Source organism: Antrostomus carolinensis, unplaced genomic scaffold, assembly GCF_000700745.2.
Source record: "Antrostomus carolinensis isolate BGI_N321 unplaced genomic scaffold, ASM70074v2 scaffold11865, whole genome shotgun sequence".
Taxonomy (NCBI): domain Eukaryota; kingdom Metazoa; phylum Chordata; class Aves; order Caprimulgiformes; family Caprimulgidae; genus Antrostomus; species Antrostomus carolinensis.
The window spans coordinates 362-12832 of NW_010317119.1; positions in this window are offsets into that span (position 1 = coordinate 362).

Here is a 12471-nt window from a genome sequence, read left to right on the forward strand (position 1 = left end):
CACCAGAGGGTCATTCTGCCATCCAGAGGGACCTGGACAGGCTGGAGAAATGGGACAACAGGAACCTCATGCAGTTCAACAAGGGGAAGTGCAAAGTCCTGCAAACAATCCCAGGCACAAGTACATGCTGAGGACTTCCCAGCTGGAAAGCAGCCTGGCAGAACAGGACCTGGGCATCCTGCCAGGTGCCAAGTTGAACATGAGCCAGCAACATCCCCTTACAGCTAAGGCCAGTAGTGTCCTGGGCTGCATTAGGAGGAGTGTTGCCAGCAGGTCAGGGGAGGCGATCCTTCCCCTCTGTTTAGCACTGGTGAGGCCAGACCTGGAGTACTGTGTCCAGTGCTGGGCTTCCCAGTACAAGAAAGACATGGATACAAAGGAGGGAGTCCAGCAAAAGGCCATCAGGATGATGAAGGGACTGGAGCATCTCTTGTATGAGGAAAGGCTGAGAGAGCTGGGACTGTTCAGCCTGGAGAAGAGAAGGCTCAGGGGGATCTCATCAGTGTACATAAATACCTGCAGGAGGGTGCAAAGAGGACAGAGCCAGGCTCTCCTCAGTGGTGCCCTGAGGAGGAAGACAGGACCTGAGGCAATGGGCACACACTGAAACGCAGGAAGTTCTCTCTGAACATCAGGAAACAGTTTGTCATTGTAAGGGTGACTGAGCACTGGCACACGTTGTCCACAGAGATGGTAGTCTCCCTCCTTGCAGATACTCAAAAGCCATCTGGGAATGGTCCTGGGCACCTGGCTCCAGGTGGCCGTGCTTGAGCAGGGAGTTGGACCAGAGGCTCTCCAGAGGTCCCTGCCAGCCTCAACCATTTGGTCACTCTGTAAACTTCACAGGGGTCATTTTGTGCACTGGTTACACTCACCAGTTAAACTTCATGCAGCAGCTTATGTACCAGGACAAAGAACTGAAGGTATTTATTCAATATTTATCCATGTTCTTACAGGTTTTTTTTCTGCTCCACCAAAGCATCCAGCTCCCTGTAATGAAATACTAAAGGAGGGTGCTGAGACCCAGTGCAACACAGTGGTGTTCCCAAGTACAGTTCATAAAAACTTGGAATAGTTACAGAGAAGCTTGAGAAAGAATCAGGGTGGCATTTGGCACTGATTAACTATTTATCTATTCAGTCTTTTGAATGATGGGCAGTTTTCTTGTCTTCTGTCTTCGCTCTCATATCAGAAGTGAGTACCTTGTACAAAGTACCACAGAAAATATGAAGAGTAAAACTGTGTGGCCTCAGCAGTAGCAGCTTTCAAAATGTGACTGCAGCTGTCCGGTAGCAAGTCAGCGATTTGGCAGTGCCTCACAAACGTGACTCAACAAGCTCCTCAGCTGAAAAAAAAAAAGATGTTGTGTAAATGAGGTGTCTCAAGTTATGAAGGAAGCTTTTGATGCAGTAGTTGGCCAGTGCGAAAGGCAGATTTTTGGAGGGTTATCTCCTGCTTACCATCAAGTGGGAGATACAGAGTCAAGTCTAACCTCTTTAATTACCTCTTACAAATAATTATTTAGAATTTTTTTGTTGCTTAACAACAAACTGTTCTCATCTTGTTAACACTAGCTTGGTAATAGATTTCCTGTGTTCTTTCTTTGCACAGTGTTTTTCTGTTAAATCTCCATTGCACACCCCCACCACCTAAATAGTGTTAGAGCTGCCATTACCCTGGGAGTTGTTTTTCTGTTGTCCAGGTTGTCAATACTTAAATCTGTGCATCAGCCACAGTGACAGAAGCTTGTTCTGTCACCTGCATTCAGCAAGACAGAGGTAGGCTGTAGGGGAGGGCGGTGGGCAGGTCAGTAGCCTTTGTAGCCTTGGACTACAAGCATTTCACCTGCCTGGCAGTTGGATCCCCAGTGGTAGGGTTGTGCTTCGCAGGCAACAGGCTGTGGTCCCTGTCCCTGTGACAGGGGAGACGGTCCTAAAGCTAAAAAAGTCTTCAACAACCCTTTATGCCATTTAATCCTCCATGACTGTGCATACAGTGTGAACTGTAGACAGACTAGATTTCATTACATTAATTGTGTGTTCATGTGGGCATGCAGTCTGCAGGGCATACTTGTGATCTGACCATCGCATGAAACATGGTCATCACTAAACCAAGTTACAGATCAAGCTTACTGTCATTGGGTTTTTTCAAATAATATGCATAGCCCTTTCCTTCTGGGACACAGGTTTGAACCCACCAAAAGGGTATGAACATGAATCTCCATCTGAAGGACAGCGCTCTAGCAGAGTTTAAATGCAAGAACAAGCTAATGCTTTTAGGAAAAAAATGCTAAGAAATATTTATTTATTTACCACAGCTTCATATACAATTAAACAAAAAAATAGGGTAAAACTTAATGAACACTTTAAAATTTGCTTCTTTGCACTGTTTTGTTTCCCCCCCCCTCCCCCCCTTAGATTTCTGCAGTGTTTCTAGTTTCTCGCTTACACTGTAAATCAATTTCAGGTGCATAATGGGCTACCAGGGAACATCGCCTGGAGAAACACTGCTGCAGTTTGTGAGTGGCACAGTACCATCACTGCATATTAAGATTGCTCTCAGTCAGGCCACTAAATTCAGAACACTGAGAAAGATTTTGTGTAGTTGTTTAATGTTTTTATTTTTGACAATTGTGTGTTACTTTTTTCTTGAAATTCATACAGCTTTTTAATACCAACATACTAGATTAACGGCTTCTGTTTTGAAACAATACTTAAACTTATTTTAATGGAACAAAAGCTGCATGGTCACTATCAGTGTGGCGATGACAAAAATTATCTTCCTCATCTTTTTCAGATGGAAAAATAATTTTAAAATGGTTGAGTTGGTGGAGTTACAGATTGGATCATACGGCATACATGACTGACCCCAACAGGGGGAAGCATGTGTTCTGTTTTGCCGATGCTGTTACTTACCAGTCTCCTTTACTGGTGCTAGAATTTACAGTATCTTTAAACTAGCATGCCTAAAATGAAGCACTGGGTACAGACATGTCGATTTAATCCCCATCATCACAGTAGAGTGACTTCATTGAGTATATGGCATCCACTCACTGCATTTGTTCTAGTGCCATAAGAAATAAATTTCAAACTTGAATTCTAGCCTGAGGAATTCAGAGACAGAAGTAGGTCACCAAGCACACGAGCTCAGGCATGTTGTAGCTGCATGCGCTTCCCAAATATCTGCTGTCCCTGACCTCATAAATTAAATGATGAAGCACTCAAAACCTGACAGCTCTTTAACACTATAAAGCACCATGAAGAGAAATTATAACCGTTGGTGAGGATAGGACTCATGTACATCTGCAACAAAATTTCAAGATTACAAATAACACCTTTGGTTAGTAGCAAGGATACTGGTCTCTTGAAAGCTGTGTATAACTTGGTGATTTATTCCATTTGCTGTAACTGCAGCAGAAGGGGAAGTAGCAGGAAATGAGCACTGCAGTACAGGCATCTCAAGCAGAGAATTCCCTCAGTGCATACACTGTCAGCAGCAAGTCAGGTGTCCTTAGTTAGACTCTGTTTTTACTGTTATGGGCATCTGGGGAAGAAAAAGAGCAAAAAAAAAAAACCCCAAACAAAACAACCCAGCAACAAGAGTCCTGTACAAGTGTGAAACAGAAAGTCAAAGCATTTGTCATACAGACTGGCACATTTCACCTGGTATAAATGCAGATGCCCCCACTAGAAGTGGGAGCCCAAGAAAACATAGATGGTTTGAGGCCACACAGTTCCTCCATGTTTTACTGGAACTGTTGTGTACAGATGCCAGCTTATTCAGACCTAGCTTACATGTTCAGTTTTATCTAAACTGGTGTTCCACTGCATGGTCTGAACATGCTAGAAATGCCTATCTAATTGGGCTAGTGGAGTCATTCAGGAGGAAGTGTGTTTTCAGCTGGATTGGTGGAACAGCTTCATGGTGCACTGCAGATAGAAAAAGGAAGTGGGTACAATGAAATCTTGGTTGGTTCAATAGACATTGAAAGGAAGGGGGCAAGCTGAGGATTTTCTCCACAATCTTTAAAAGCAAAGATTCAAAAAGTATCTTTTAAAATAAAATATAGGGCCTGGGGAAAGAAAAAAAAAAAAACCAAAACCCAACACACAACTGTAGAAAACTGAATCACACTTAATGAAACACAACTCCTAAGGTGGAAGTAATAGAGAGGTGTGAAGTAGGTCTGTCCAACAGAGAACTTTCATCAGCATAGAGGAGAGAAAATAATGCTGTCCTTCATTTAGTTTCATAAAACTGGTATTTACTTAGCATGAAGCTTCAACATGCTGAATTAACCGTACTATTCTTGGTATATGTCACTTTTAAAACACTGTATACATCATTTTCCCAAAAGAAGTGGTTATTTTAAATCCACAGACTACCCCAGTTCTTTAAGTCTTAACAATCCAAAATCCTGTCTTCTGTGTGTTTCCTGGAGAGGCACTAGCTTATGCCTGCCCTACAGAGCCAATAGCTACAGAACTTTGTTAATCATCAGAAGCATTGTTTTTGTTCATCTCAATGGTATTTGCCTATAAACAATCTCAATAGCTTGCATATCCTTAAAAATTGCATGAAGGTCGTGCCTTTTTAAGGCATGTCGGATGTTCTAAAGCTGCATAAGGCTTACTTGTTTCAGTCTGTGTAAGTGCTGCACCACAAGAGCAGCTGACAATCACAAAGAGGCCTTGAAACAGTTGTCTTGACTTGTATGCTGGTCAGTGATAAGTTTTTTCGATTATGTCACTTAGACCCAAGCCTTGACTTATCGGAATTAATTTAGAAAGTACAGCAGCCAATATGTACAGTATTTCACCAAGATACAGGGGGGACTGTCGGGCACCGCACTGCCAAGATCTATCCAGGATAAATCCCTATTTAGCTGTCCCCAGAACTGGAAAAATAGAAATAGAAAAATAGGGATTTCCACCCATCTGTCATTCCTTCATATTCACAAAGAGGGAGCTGGGTCTCTTTAGCTTGGAGGAGACTGAGGGGTGACCTCATTAATATTTATAAATATGTTAAGGGTGAGTGTCACAAGGATGGAGCCAGGCTTTTCTCAGTGATGTCCAATGATAGGACATGGGGCAATGGGTGTAAGCTGGAACACAGGAGGTTCCGCTTAAACTTGAGAAGAAACTTCTTTACAGTGAAGGTGACAGAGCACTGGAACAGGCTGCCCAGGGAGGTTGTGGAGTCTCCTTCTCTGGAGACATTCAAAGCCCACCTGGACGCCTTCCTGTGTTATCTCATGTAGGTTCCTGCTCCGGCAGAGGGATTGGACTAGATGATCTTTCGAGGTCCCTTCCAATCCCAAACATTCTGTGATTCTGTGACTATGTCTCTTAAGTATAGACCTCAATTTTAAACACATTCTTTAGCCTTCTGTTTTAGCCTAGTAGAGCAGCTGACAGCTGTGTGAAGTCATGGCCGTGTACAGTCAGTTTGTAAGATCAAAAGGAACCATCGATCATCTGTGTGTGACACAGTAATACAGTATTTGCACTGAATTCAGAGCTTTCACTTAAGCTAGGGGATTTCTATTTGTAAGAATTCCAAATGACTTTAAACACTTAAAAGTGTGAAATAATCCATCACAGTTGTTAAACTGCTCAAGTATAGTAAGAAAAAAAAAAAAGCCCTTGTGATCCCCTTTCATCACACAATGGAATAATGATTATAAAAAAATATTTTAAAATGGGAGGTTTCTCACTATTTACATTATGGCTTTATGTTTACATCTACCTTCCTGCTCTTCCATAGCTACCTGCACTCTAAATGTGCACCATCACAGACCTTACCAATAATCTAGGTAAGATGCACAAGCACATTGGAATTCTGTGTTATGGTGTGTCCAAACTGCCTTTTCCCCCTGCCCCAAACAATATGCTTTTTGTACAGAGGACTGTTTGTAGAAGGGACAGAATTAGGCATAATCTACCTTCATTTGTATTAAATGTAATAACTTAAAATCTCCTTGTTTTCGTGATCTCTACTGACTTTAAACCGCAGGTTATAGTAATAATGCTTTTTCTTTATTCTGAATAAAAGTGTTTAAATTACTAGGCAAGGGAATTTCCTTTTCTGCATGTAAATCAAGACTTAAGTGCATCTTTCTCTAGAACACCTCAAAAATAATTTACCAGCTAATCAGCAGTGAAATTAGAATTAATCGTCTCAACTATGAAACAAATATTAGAAAACAAAGGATCTTAGTCACTCAGCAACAGTGCCTTTTTATTATTATTTTTTTAGTTTAAATGCTTTTAACTATGTCAAAGCCTAGAGGGAATGTAAGCATGCAAAATATGCATGCATATATAAATTAATGTTTGTGTGTGTCTTAAGAATTAATCAATCTAGGTCCCTTAATAGACTCAAATCAGGGACTAAAGAATGCATTCATTATGGAAAAGACTTTGGAATTAACTGAGTTTCTGCTGTGCTTATGAGTCATAATGAAATAAGCCTTCTTGCAAATGTCGTGTAAGTAATGGGGAGATTATGGATTTACACTGTGTTGGAACTGGATTTTGTTTTGTGCAGTTTGTTCTAAAATCAAACATGGAAGAGAACAGAGAACTCTATTGGTGAAGCACATCTCTCAGCTTCTTTTTTCCACTTCTTATTTATCTGAAATGTGACTACTACCAAAACAAAACTGCATGTTTTTTTTTAAACCATTTGTTCTGATATACGGAATCATTGCTCAAGTGTCTTAACAGGAATTTAATTTTTAAATGAAATCATATTTCTAATACAGCAAACAGACACTTAACTTCCAGTAGTAGCCAAGAAAACAATTCCACTCTAACAAGGTGCAATCAGGAGGAAATTTTATGTAACACTGCAAGTAATAAATAAATTATGCATAGCAAGACTAAATTAAGAAGAAGCATATTGTGAAACAAATTACATTAGAATAGTTGAAAACAGAATTAATTACAGAGTTAGGATATAAACAGTAATGCATCTCAGGCAGAAACAAACAATAAAACTGAAGGAAAGATTATTGTGGGCTGAGTTTGTTCAAGAGAAACAACATTTACAGGTGGGAAAATGCATCTTCATGTCAAGAGGATGACAATTTAATTGCATGCAGAGAACCAGCATGAGCTTTATGCACGTTAAATCCCACCAAAAAGTAGGGCGTTAGAGATACCGTTTGTACGTATGGCTTGAGGTCTGGGCAGAAGTGCTTTTTACTGAGTGAACAAGCTCCCTCTATATTGTCCTGATATCCTAATTGCATTTTCACAGCCACCAAGAAAAGGATGCTTTCACAAACAGGGATATCACAATAATTTCCTCAAATCTTGAAGTGGCAGAAATTCATAAATACATAAGCCTGTAACTATGTGGAAATTTCCCAAGGAAGGTAATTTGCAAAAAGATGCTAGGGAAGCATTACCTCGTCTTAGAGTAAGTAAACAGCACATCTGGTAAACTGAAAGTTGACAGCAGAAAACCAATGTATTAAATACATACTTTATATTAATCTTAGCATCACAAATTAATTGACACCTACATTAATCGCTGTTGTGAACTCTTAAGCTCTTCCACACCACACCAAATTCCCCTGCACTTCCAATATGTAACCAAACACAACACATAACCAGTTAACTTACCCTTCCGACTAAAAACTCAACCTTAACTACATAATGTTCTGTATAAACACATTTACAGACAGAGTCTGTTAGTCTGCACATAGGAAACTATGAAGGAAACTATTAAAAATAATATTTTCACATGTGATTTGAAATGAAAATAAAAGTGTGGGCATCTCTTCTGGTTAAATGTAAAAGTGCAAAGAAGATGGCTGTGGAACCAGGGAGTGAATGCATTTGGATAATACGGTACTAAGAAGGTCCTCGGAATTTTAAGCATGCGGAAAAGTCATGCTTCGTATTAACTGACACTTCACTTCTGATTTGCAGCTTCATCCAAATCACACATCTCATCAAGTACAAATCTGTCAGTTGGATGCAACTTTGCAAGGCATTACAGTAGACACATGAAGTTACATTTAGGTGGAAGTCTACATGCAATTGTTAGGGACACTCTTATGGCTGTTCATACTGTTTAATGAAAGCTAGACGAGAAAAGAGCGTGTGAGGCATCTAGTATCAAGGACAGAAGAGCTTGTAAGAGTCCACCTCAACATTTTCCAGATCATCCCTACAAGTAGTACTGTTTTCATTAGGGAAGGGAGATACTGTCTCCCTCTTCAAGCCTCTTCCAGAAAACAACTAGTTGCAATATATGTTTTTACTGCATTGAATTTAATATTGCAGACTTAGTAACTGTCACCTAAAAGTTTACATATGGTAGAAATTTTTTTTCTTTGGGTATTTTTGATGGAGAAATAATTCTTTTCCACAAGCACAAACTATAGACTGATGTAATACTTCTGAAGTTAGCTGTCAGATTTCCAGGATAAAGGACTTATCTGAACATAATGTATTTAAATGCAAAGTGCTAGGGGCAATTAGGCAGAAGTTCAGCGCGAACAATGATTAAGAGTAAAAAAAAACAACCCATCTGTAATTTGATTTTGCCGTCTCAAAAAGGGTGAAGAACAGGTCTGAAACTTGGTGTAACAGCTTAAAATTGCCTGTAGTGGCTTGATCCAACCCACTGACCACCCAAGAAGGAAATTATCACAAGCTCTTTCTAACAGCCCTAGCTGTTTATTTTATTTTCTGCTGGCTTAGACAGCACTTGTCCGATGTGGCACTGAGCAAATGCAGCATACTAAATACAGCACTAATCCTACTCCCCCCATCAGTTCAGCTAGGCAGAGATGAGGTAGTCCAGTGAAAGGCCAGATGAGAGCCAGGATTCACAGTCAGAAGCATGGGAGGGAGAAGAAAACTTCTTTCAACAGTGCATACTGTTTTTTTGATCCCATAAATAGTATGGATCTTTATGCTTAAGAAGAATGAAGAAGCTAATACACCGTTATCTTCTTGATAATCTCACTTTCTGTTAAGGGGGATGGGAGGACTGACAATTAGGAAGTACTCCAAAACCACCGTAAAATAATTCAGCTGTCAGATTATCAAACAAAAGTTTGGCAGTTTCATGGTCTACTGGTATTCTTTCAAAATAAAACCTCATTAATTTGTGGACAAAATGTTATGTCTCCTGTGCAGCTTATGCAATTTTCTGTGGAAGATATGAAAGCACATCCCTGGGAAAATATGGCTGAAAGTCTCTGCAACTGTCCCTTTCCCTCCCTCTTTACCCAAGACACAGCAACTAATTTCGCAAAGCCATCAAAGATACCAGTCTATATTGAAGAATACTGTTGCTTACTGAAGCTTACAGCATAAACTATAATGGTATTCTGCAGCCAAAGCCTGCTTGAAACAATACTCCAATCTCATCAGGAAATCCTGGCAGGGCTTCCAGTTTGTAAGATGTCATCTCTGACAGAGTTTTAAGAATTATCTTTAAGATATTTCTTACATAAGGTGGAAAATATAGCGATAGAGAACTGTACATGAAAAACAGAAATAGATTAGTTCTCCTTTAAAGTTTGCGATATTTAATCATTTCAGATTTTTTCAGAGAAATTGAGCAATAACCTTAACTGTGGCACACTGCAGGAAACTAAAATGAATGTACATTTTAAAAAGTGAGCTAATTACAGTTTGTGGGGAGGTCACACTTCTACTTTTCACATCAACAGGACAAAGCTGTAAGTCAGTCTTAAATGAGCTTTTATGAGTGTATCTGCAGTACAAACTGATTTTTAAGTACAAGTTTGGTATGTTCTCGATATGGTAAGCTAATTCAAGGTCAGCTAAAGGAAGTCACAAAAATTCTAACAAAATCTGTAGAAAGAAAGGCAGTGCAGTGCATCCCAGAAGAACCGTAAAATGATTCTTGGTTTCCTTAGCTCCTTGCTTTTCTTTGTTTTGCCTTGACATAAATAATGTCCTCTTACCTACTGTGGCAACTTCGTAAAAATAATAGCAAGGAACAAGAGTAAATCTTCAGCAACTGTCCTGGTTTTTAGCTGGGACAGAGCTGGGTTTCTTTTTCAGTAGCTAGAATTGTGCTGCCTTTTGCTTTCAGCCTAGGACTTGTTATGAGAGAGACGCTGATAACACACCAGTGTTTGCATTTTTGTCACTGAAAGTGAAGGACTTTGTGTTCTGTCAGTCTATCAGATCTAAGGGGGCGAGGAATATTTAAATTAATAAGCTAAACTGGCATTAGGATATGCCAATGGGATATTCCATATCATATCACATCATGTCCAGTATATCAGTGAGGGGCACTTCCTCTTTTGCCCCTCTCTGGCTTTCGCTCGGGCTCTCGCTCTTCCGGGATTGTGGTTTCAGTTCGGGATTGTCGCTCCTCCGGGATTGTTATCTGGGAACGGGCTGGGCTCGGTCAGCGGGGGAAGAGCAGCTGCACTGGTTATCACTCATTTACATATTTTGTTACTGTTACCATTATCACTGCTATTTGATATTAGTATTATTTTAAGTTTTATTTCTATTATTAAACTGTTCTTATCTCAACCTAAGAAGTCTCCTTACCCTTGCCCCCCAATCCTCTCCCCTATCCCCTGGGGGTGGGGGGGAAGTGGGTGAACGGCTGTGTTGGTGGCTAGCCAAGGGCCAGCCCAGTGAAACTATCACAGCAACATAAATAAAATCTGACTATCATGAATCTAGACAGCATTAACAAAATCCAAGACCACACATACTTATTACAGCAATTTTTCTTTTTTTTTTTGATTTTTACATTTCTGCAATCTGTTTTGATAGTTAAGCTTAGAATATAACTTTGTATCCTCATCACTAATATAAATCAAACATCATGGATGTCCTTAAATATTCTAAAAGGCTCTTAGTGGATATTAAGTATTTTAGATAAAGAATCAGAGAAATGTGGATTTGGAAGAGATTTCAAAAGATCACCTAACCCCATCTCTGCACACAGGCAATATGAAGTATACTATATTCCATCCCTATGAGATGTTTCATAAACCTCTTCTTAAAACTTCTATAATGCAAATTTACCAACTCCCATGGGAAGCATATTTTAGTGTATCACTACCCTTATAGCTGGAAAGTTTCTCTCATCTGTCTTTGCTACAAATATAGGTTACTTATGAGGCTATTAAGAGAAACTTCCCAATTATAATGATCATGAAGTATCCCCAAGACTATCTCAAGAAGCCACTACAATTTTCAAAGACATTCTGGTGTTTGATATGCATACAATTATTTATTGTTTCACCTCATACTCTTCTGATTATCTCAGTTATAAAACTGAGATTGAGTTTACTTTTAAATCCTTATACCAACAGGACAAAGATGTAAAGCCAGCATTATATATCTACCCTGGATTGCATGGTCTATCTTCATATTAGTAGTTAAAAGACCAGCACAAAAAAAAGTACCACATCAGTTATAAGAGAAGTGGTCTGGCATTTTAAATTCAAGGAGTTCTGTATTCTACTCCAATAGGAAGTCCTGACTTTGAACACATCACATAATCTCCGTCTCTATTTCACCTTTAAAAGGACACTAATATTCATATTAAAAGTTTTGTGAAGACACTACATGCAAAATATTTCAAATGCTAACGTGAAGAGCACTGCTGGTTAACAGATTCACCAGATGACACAGAAACATGGCATGTCTCTAAGCACATCAGACAGGAAGCAAAGAACAAAAGAGGAGATAAGATATCACTTCTGCCAAACAGGTATTTTTGGTATTGGCTTTTAACTTAATGTAAATTGACTTACTGTCTGGTGATAGTATCTAATTCTGTTCATAAACAGTGCCTGTCTTATGGTGAATTCAAGATAAAAATTGATTAATTTCAATATCAGATGAAGTGCGAAACCCACAGATGTTACACACACTACAACTGTGTTAAAGCTACCCCGAAGGTAAATTGTTCTATTTCAGGGCATCCTGAAATCAGGGCATTTTGAATCCTGAATGTAAATTATTTAGAAGGGTAACTTTAGAATAGTCCAGTTGAGATACAACAAAACCAACATACCATTTCATGGTTTGCTCAGTCACGCACAGAATGGTTAATGTTCTGTTCTCTCATGTTTCTAGTTTAAACCAATTCTCATCTAAATTCAGACTATATTTATATTTTTAAAGCACAAATCTGTCTTTTTGGCACTGTTCTAGCACAAACTATATTTGCACCAAAAAGGCTTGAGACAGCAAATGTCCTGGTTTGTGTATAAAATTGTTTTCCTACTATGATAACAAATTGCTTGCTGCCATGGGATTCTTGCACTATTTTCCCCTTCATAATTTAAAAAAAAAAATTAAAAAATGCACAAAGATTTCAAACAGAATTGAAATTTAATCTTCTAGTCACTATTTCACATTCTACATTATTTCCCTCAATTAAAAAAAATCTTTTGTTTTACAAATGTTGTTTTTATGGCTACACTATCAGGCTTGCAGTCAC